Source organism: Episyrphus balteatus, chromosome 2 (assembly GCF_945859705.1).
Source record: "Episyrphus balteatus chromosome 2, idEpiBalt1.1, whole genome shotgun sequence".
Lineage (NCBI taxonomy): Eukaryota > Metazoa > Arthropoda > Insecta > Diptera > Syrphidae > Episyrphus > Episyrphus balteatus.
In genome coordinates, this window is record NC_079135.1 from 7,168,233 (window position 1) to 7,177,653 (window position 9,421).

Below are 9,421 nucleotides of genomic sequence, written 5' to 3' on the forward strand. Positions count from 1 at the left end.
TAATTGCGGATATTGTTTAATTTAATTGCAAACACCGTTTTCAGATACAATTTTAGCAACGGGTGGTGGTTCTTTTGAATTTTTGTAGAATGGCTCGCGGAGAGTAAATTAGTGGCAAATACGATAGTGACATAAATGCACAATAGATCATCAATGCGATAATTAATAACAACTTGATGAACACCAAAATATCCAATACAATTTCCAAGGTGTTCATGGTGGCTTTAGCAATTTGAAATGTATCAGTGGTGAATGGTAAAACTGAAAATTGATCATGTTAGTTGTGGTTCGATTATTAAAAAAAAAAAAAAAAAATGACATCAATACCAACCAGCTAAGTCACTTAGTTCAACAATTGTGGTTTCCTGATCGATTTGAAGGCAGTCAAAAACTTCATCCCATCTTCCTTTTGCTGAGAGTTCTTTTAGATTATCAGTCAGTTTTTTCATGACTCAAAAAAGTTTGAATGACAGATTTAAAAAAAAAATATACTGTCAAGATTCGATTCGATTTATTTTTCAGACGATACATTTTGTCTCCTGAGTGATTTTGTTTTTATTTAAGTTTAACAAAATGGAAAGGAGCTTATTTTTCAATACTTTTCTTAGGGTAAAATCTTTAAAAAAAATATCATCACGTAACTGCCAAAGTGTGCCTTTTTTCATGTTAATAAGCAAGCGTTTATTAATACATACCATTCTCAACAATTCCCAAAGACTTCCTTCTTTATATTTACATAAACCACTTGACTTTTGCCTCTAGAATATGGTTAATTATAATTTTTATATTAAGCACATGGCAAAGTACTTTTTATAACCATAACATTCTTCGTATCAGATTTCATACAATGAATAAATAAAAAAAAAAAAAAAAAATGAATAAACAATATAACCAATCGAAGTGTCACATATTGGCAATTAATGTCACTACAAGTGCCTTAAGCGATATTACATTGTTGTGACCTCCACACAATGGGCTTGAAAATATTATTATAAATGATTTGAAGCCTGCAAGATCATTAATCCCAACTTCCCACGCTTCTATAAACCTATTATAAGCCACTGAATGACGCAGCCCTCAGAATCAATATTGTTCGTAATTTTTTTAGATCATTGCCGTTCATGGTCGGGCTCATAAAATTATAAAAAGGAAGATAAGATTTGCTAAAAAAAAATAAAAATAAAATATTTCAGGATAAACAAGTCAAGTACACGACGTCAAAGGCATTGAAAATGAACAGTGGGACAGAATTAGTCGAAAATTTAAATAAAATAAAAATTAAACAAAAGAGCTGATGTTAAAACTTGAAATTTTTTTTTAGTTTCATTTCAAGGTTCTTCTCAGGTTTTCGGTGAAAATAAATTGGGAGATCAATTCGACGAGTAAGCTTATTTAATATTTAATAAATTCCAGACCCTTGTCGCCTCATTATACAATGAGCCAATGCCAATGAGCATTTATAAAATTCCTGATGACCACATTTAATTACTCTGTTGATTTGCTGTCATCAGAAGCACCAACTACAACCTGTCATTGGACTCGGATCGATTTCAAATACCCGACATAAAAATCCACAGGCGTTCAATTGCCACAGCCTCCCTTTCATTGTTGCACATTGAGATAACCCGTTTGGGACACAATATCTCACGGGACAAGTACCAATACGTCGTCGTTGTCCGTCATGGAAAATGTTGTGATCCTTGAATGGATGGGTTAACACAGCGTGATGTGCATTTAACACCCGCCAGCTTTCGAAGCAGTCATCTGAGATGTGAATTACTGAGATTCTTTCCGATCTAATTATTTCAAATCAGAGTGACAGAAGCCTAAGCTTGATTTGGTTTCTTATTGCAAGCAAATCAAGTTCTATTCAAACGTTGGTGCACATATTGCATGGCACTTTATTGTCAAGTTAATGCTGGCTGCTACACATGTCATAGAGTTGTAATTGTATATGCATTCTGCAGGTGCAATCGTGCAATTATATTCTCATATAGAAATTTGAATATCTAGAATAAAGATCAACTTGATCTGCATATTGATTAATTATTTCATCTCGCGCAAATGTTGTTTAATTTATTTTTATTATATATTTTGTAAGGCAACAAATTTCTTCTTTTTTTTGTACATTATGAATACTGACAGCATCTTGAGATATAACAAACTGCTAATCACTTTTTTTTCTATTCATTAAACACTTTCTACAATAAATTCATGACTCTTCAAAATCAATAATAGATTTTTGATTTTAAGCTAAAATTGTTACATAAAATGACAAAAGCTCTTAGGCAGATGATGTTGATGGATTAATTAATGATTTTCTTGTGAGGATTTCAAGTTATGGGCATAACTGATTGAAATATTTTTTTTATTATTAATTGAGTGAATGAGAGATAAAAATATTTATGCCTTAAGGTGTAGCAACCTTAAACTAAATACAAAGTTGTTTTAATTGTTCCGTTCACTTGATTAAAATTGAATAAAATATTTGACTTTATGTGAATTTTATTTATTAAAATACTGAACAAAAAAAAAATTACTTTTATTGGATCGCATGACATAAATAGATAAATTATTTTATTTATCATGCATGTACAAGTTTTATTCACATATCATAAAGTATTTATGTTAATTCTGATCTAAGAAGAGAACACAAAATAGTTAAATGAAAAATTAATAAACTAATTGATGTTAACCCATGCTAAAGACATATTTAATTAGATCAGCCCACGCCTTTATAAAATGGACCAAAATAGTCTCGAGTAGTAAAATGCAAATTTATCTGCGTGTTGAGCTAACTTTATCAAATTTGCAATTCATTTATACAATAGATACATATGGTAGGTGCTGTTAACCCCTTGTAGCCCCATGTGACATTTCTGTAACAAACCGAAAAAGATCGCCAAAAAGCTGTAAAAAACATATTTTTATTCTCTTAAAGCTTCTTACATAATCTTTAAAAATTGCTTTATCGAAATAATGCGCCATATTTCAAATAAATAGCACCAATAGTTTTTAATTAGCAGTTAATGTTGAAAGTTCGGCTTTTTTGGAAAACAAGCTAATTTATGTAAAAACTACGAAATTCAGAAAAAATATTTTTCGTGCGTAAACTAACGGGGTTTTATTTTTGGATTTTAGGAATGCGACTAAAAATAAATATTATATAGCTTTTTGTTTGAATTTTTGCATTTATTTACAAAAAAAATTATTTAAACTTTTTTTTACTGCGTAAATTTCGAAATAACTAAGCAAATAATGAACTTATTGAATTTTTAAAAAATACGTGTTTTATTATAGCTAAAGCCCTTTCGATTTACATTATTAATTTTAAAATTTACGATGTTGGGTTACAAGGGGTTAATACAGGACTTTACTGATAAAAATGAAATTGAAGATATGTTTTAATAGAACTTGTTAATACACAGTGTAATTTTTTAAGCCAGCACACATACAATTCTTACCCAAAAATTCTTTTATTTTAATTTAATAAGAAGAAGAATACGTAAACAAAATTTGTTTTGTGGACTTTTTGAAGTGAATTCAATTTTATTTGGTTTGTCCACAAAACAAACAAAAATTTTGTTAACGTTTTTTTTTCTTATTAAATTGTGTGTTACATTAACAATAAATTAGTCTACAACTCCTTAATTCTAGAAATAAAACCTACTTATTAATTTTTCTTATAGAAAAAGAACTAGTTTAGCCAACTATAGCAGTAAAAAATAACAACAAATAATAAATTGGCAATGCTTGTCTACTTTTTTTTTTATTTGAAAAAAAAAAGTGGATTGACTTGGATATCAAATTATCCTCGCTACGATAATCAATTTTTCAAATGTGCACTAACTTAAGTATGTGATCTTCAACAACTTCATTGTTAAACATAAACATGAACAAATCATCTAAAATTCTTCTCCAAAAGAATTTAAAGTTGTTATTTTATCAAAAATTGTTTTCAAAATATTTTAAATGTTATCCAATTAAATTTTATCACGCTTGATTTAATTCAGGAAATAAAAAGGACAGTTAATTTATTGATTCATAATTTATTTTCGTACACAATTCAAAACGATCATTCAACTATGCTTTTTATCTTTTATCAAATAAAACATTATGAAAAAAAAAACATTTTATCTTGTTTTCACATATCTAAACCAAGCTTTAAGTTACAGCTTTAAGTTGTGTGGTTTACAGACATCAACCATTAAAGCTTGACGAAGCTTTTCTATCGAAAATTATTAAGCCTTAATGTATGCTATGAATACAATAAAAATTGAAGTCAGGAATTTTAAATTGTATCAGAAATAAGAAGTACTAAGCAGTGCTGTCGTATTGCATTTATTATAATAAATTCATTTAAAAAAGTTTGAAAAATCTCCTCAAAATTATCATCGACAACCGAATTAGGTAAGATTTTTCGTATGTAAGAAACAGAAGCTAAGAAAATTCTAGTACAATTTCGCTATTTAATTATGAACCATTCAACTAAAATATGCGATTCCATTGACAATTTTTTCAAAGTAATTTGCATCGTGCAGTTTTAATATCTTATATCCACAATTTTTTATTTCGAAATTTTGTTTGTCATTTGAAAAAAAATCTCAATTTTGTTTTGTCCTTTTTTGTTCTATTGACGTGAAAAAATTTTGTCCTACTTCATAACCATATGGACTGGATTACTTTTTAATTGGCCCTAAATTTTTTTAAATGGAATTTTGAACCGAAAAGGATAATTTTGTCTTTGATATCTAAAAACGTAAAACAAAAGGTTAAAGGTAAGTCTTAAAAAATTGATTGGTCAGTTTTTCTACAAATAACGATTTGTTCAAAATGTTTTCCACTTTACATGAATTTGGAAAACAAGAAAAAGGTTCAAGGCTTACGTCTGATTTTAGATCATATACAATGAGTCATTTTTTTAGTTTGATATAAAAGAAATCCAAAAATAACATTTTTAAATCGGGTTAGATTTTTTTTTAACAAATTACGAAAAAATGTTTTAAAAGATATTAAGAAAAAATAAGGTGGCGTCTATGGGTTTCTAAGTTCTCCCACCTGTGAATTTATAGTTTTTGATTTTTCAATGTACTTCTTTTTTTTTACTTTCAACCTGCACCCACTATCAAATTTTCTAATTTCCATTTCAAATAGGTATACAAAAATACTAGGCAAAAAAACAAACACTTTTTTCCAAGTGGGTTCATTTAATTTATTTATCAGATGCTCACACAATAAAAAAATACAAAATACCTATTCGTAAATTTTTACTAGAGAGAACAATAAAATCAATGGTTATCTTGCAATCCATCTCTTATTGATGTTGTTTTCTTTGAAAGAAAAACTGTGAATTTGCACACATTTCAGATGGAATGCAAAACAATTTCCTGCACCACAGCAACGAACTTGTCAATAATTTTTCGTCTTTCAAACTAAGCATAGGCTTTAAAATTCCCATCATCGTTGTTGCAGAATAGGCGTAATAGTGGTGGCAATAGAGCAATGCGGTAGGTTGTCTATAGTCAGTGATGATAGCATCTGATTGTTTGAAAAAAAAACGGTGCTCATGGTTAGGGTGACCAGATTTTATTATTAGCAATGCAGTTTTATTCAAAGAAAAAAAACAAAAATCATTGAAGGAAATTCATTAAATTCAAAAGAAGTTGATAAAAATATAAAAATTTAAAATATAAAAATTTCACACGAAATACTCGTAATGTACAAGATCAAATTGTAAAATTTTGTTAAAAATCCTTTGACCTAAAATGTGTTATTATTACTTTTTTTTTCAGAAATCAATTTTAATTAAATCTAACGGATGGTCACTTTAACAACTTTTATACGAAACTCCTTCAAAGAAGTTTGTTGGTATCTATAAAACAGTTCATGGAATGAAATGCGTTTACAAAGATGCATCACTAACTCCTACAGTTGGGAATTTACCACTTTTATTTTGTTTTTATATTTATTTTCCAGACATTTGCTTCAAAAGGTTTGTCTTTAAGCAACTTTGTTTTCGTTACTTCCAGTTGGGGTTTAAATCAGTATCGAAGCTTAGGTTAAAAGTGAATTAATCTCTTCCGTTAGATGGTATAGAAGATTTTATACCGGCATTCAAATGTAAATATTTAATTAATTTATTTGAAGCTTAAAGATTAATTGACTATATTACTGTAAAACTGTGACCGATTTGGAACAATAGAAAATAATTAGGTGTTGGGTGGCTTTTCATATGTTGATGTCCAGATGATGACATTTTCTATACATTTCTAAAGATATGAAAATTAATGTTGACCTAGTGCAGGTTTAATTTTTATTTTTATGATAAGTTTGGTCTTCACGCTTTTGTTTTTGATAAGCACGAGACAAGGTTAATCTTTATGTTTTTGTTTCTATATTTTCGTGGATTTTTTAACCTTGAAAAATGAATTTGAAAACTAATTTAAATGAGAAAAGAAAATCGCTCCGGATTATAGTCATGGTAGTAATTTCTTGCGCTTTCAAACATATATTAACGGAGTCCATTGTCCATTGATTATAAGAAACTATTGTTATTGTTATTGTTATATATTAAATTCTTCCGATATACAATCGCAAAACAGAGAAACTTTTGGTTTTTACTTGAAAAAAAGAATGTCTAAAATTTAATAGTTCATTAAATTTTATGTCTCCATTTAACAAAGGATATTTAAAAATTTGTATACGATTTGACAGATTTTTTATTTTTAATGGGGACTTTAAATATAATTTAGAGTGAATAAATTGGTCCCATAGAACCCACAGAAATTAAGACTTCAGATGTTTTGATATTTCAAAAAACTCCACTTTGAACTATTTTCTTTGGTTCTTCGGTCCTAAATGATATTTTTTAAAGTCTTAACTTAATCATCGCTAATAGTTGGTAAAATGTCTTTATGAGCTTAACAATTAAATATAATTTTGTTACAATATAAAATAAATTAAGATGGGACAGTTAAAATGCTTATTCAAAAGGTTATCCGAAATTTCAAAATCTTGTAGTTGAAAAACTTTGGTAGAAAAAGGTGTAAGCTCTTCAAAATGTGTAGAAATTCTAAACTTCACCGTCTTTTTTCTTTGAAGTTAATTTTTCGGTTTTGAGAATAAAATGTTATCAGAAGGTCTAAACATAAGTTTTAAAGTGCGTGCTTCTATAAACCAAACTCAGATGGGGAAACCGACGAAGTTACGAATACCAGAGTTACGGGCGACAGAGTTACGAGCGTCAAAGTTACGCGAAACCGAAGTTACGAAAAACTAGAGTTACGAATTCTAAAATTATGTTAAGCTATGACATGTGATTTTTGGGTTGGCAACAATTGCGAGGAACGATATAGAATTATGGAAATACAAACAAGAGATTAACATTTTTCTCATTGGTCAGAACTAAATGAGTAAAGCGAAAATGGGTGTTATTTAATCTTGTAAAATGTTGATTGGATAGGTCATCCATATTGCAATTTTCAGGTATTAATTGATAATAAATACTGAAATTCGTTGTCTTTTTAAACTCAATTATTAAATTTTAATATACATCAACATTAGTTGAGAATAGCAATTGGGGTGACAATCTTCTAACGAACCAAAAAATAAAACATAAAATTCTGATAGTTGGGCAGGTACATAAATATGACACAAAAGACCTGCCTTAATGGCAAATATATAGGTATATTAGAATTCTTTTTATTAGGTGGGGTTTTTGTTTTATTTTTAACTTATCCTGTTTCAAATAAATAAACAAGGAATGTGGTTGTTTTTTGCATAAAAAGATTAAACCACACCCATTTTCGTTAAAATCTATTAAAATAACCAATGAGAATCGATATTCTCTTATTTATGTTTCCATAATTCCATATCGTTCCTCGCAATTGTTGCCAACCCAAAAATCACATGTCATAGCTTAACATAACTTTAGAATTCGTAACTCTAGTTTTTCGTAACTTCGGTTTCGCGTAACTTTGACGGCCGTAACTCTGTCGCGCGTAACTCTGTTATTAGTAACTCCCTTACCATTTCCTCAGATGACAGTTATAACAAAAGGTCTTCTGATAATCGGAGCCATATGTCTTGCAAAACCAGATGCACTTTTGCCCATTTTTCTTTCCTTTTTTCTATGGTGATTTTTTTTTCTACATATGCAGCAATCTTTTGTGTAGTATTTATCGGTTATACTTACATCCTTTTTGTTATAATTTTACCAAAATCAGTTCCGTATCCCAAAAACTTGATGCCATGATTTTTCTGGAGAGAATCATCTTCAATTGACTCTTATTTAAATTGACAATGCCACTTCTGCACCATTGTTATTTTAAGGCAACGGTCCTTGCATGCAATTGACATCCCTTCAAAATAATCTGCGAGGTTTAGTTCTTATCTCAAGACCTTAATCCTAAGTGAAAAATGAAATTCAATCAACGAAGTTTCAAAAACAAATGAACCGTTTTTAAACAGACTTTGTTTCTCTAATTAATGTCCAAAGAATAAGAGTAGTTGTCAATCAAAGTTTACAATGGCTGTGTTCCCTTGGGCTCAGCAAAGTACTTTTATAGTACTTCTGAATCCATTCAAAGACATTTTTTCTATAGAAGAAATGGAGTTGAACACAACCAGAAGTTAAGAACTCCTTTAAACTGCAATATTGAAGGGTACATCCGTCGAAACCGAAATTTGTATTCCCCACCAGCACAGCCACAACATGGCTGTAATCAAAGGTATTTGCCCACCAGCGACCTCTTTCCTATGAACAACTGCTTATTTTATTTTTGGTTAGTTTAGAATACAAGAGAACATATCGAAATTTTAAACTTATGTGTTTTCAAAATTAAAATGAAAATTCATTTAAAAAATAATAAGTATTATATTTTTATATTATTTTTTTTATTATATTTTTACTCTCATTTTTCTACGTTATGGTGCCTTTAGTGCTTTTTGATGTCAAAATCATTTTAACAACCATTTCTTGACGAAAAATCTTAAAATTTGGTACACTGTAGGATAATACTATGGAAAACACGAAAAAACTGCCAACTTTTTTCATCCAAACAGAATAAACGTTTAAATATAATTTGAAAAATCAAAAATGTGGTTGAGGCTGCCTTATTTGTTATTGTAAAACAAAAACTATTAAAACAAATTGAAAAAAAAATCTATTATCGTACATTTTTAATTATAAGCTGAAAATAATAAACTTTTTGATATTGCCTCAAAGGATATTTAAGAAGATTGTGTACCTAATATGACTCAATATAGACACTTGCTTCCGAATCAAATTGGATGTATTCTATGTAGCTAGATAAAAATTCTCAAATTTCATAAAATACTTTAGGGTTTGTACTTGTACCTTAATCGTTATTTCACCATTTCCTCTGCAAAAAAATATAAAACAAAAACTCATTTTTCTTGA

At 28.8% G+C, this 9,421-nt stretch overlaps 1 long non-coding RNA gene across 1 annotated transcript; it reads right to left on the reverse strand.

Moving 5' to 3' along the window:
• LOC129912800 (uncharacterized) lies at positions 1-498 on the reverse strand. The gene is made up of 2 exons (XR_008771904.1): positions 332-498; positions 1-261 (listed from the first exon to the last, which is right to left on the reverse strand). It is a non-coding gene; the product is annotated as an uncharacterized LOC129912800 (long non-coding RNA).
• Between the last annotated feature and the right edge of the window lie 8,923 nt (positions 499-9,421).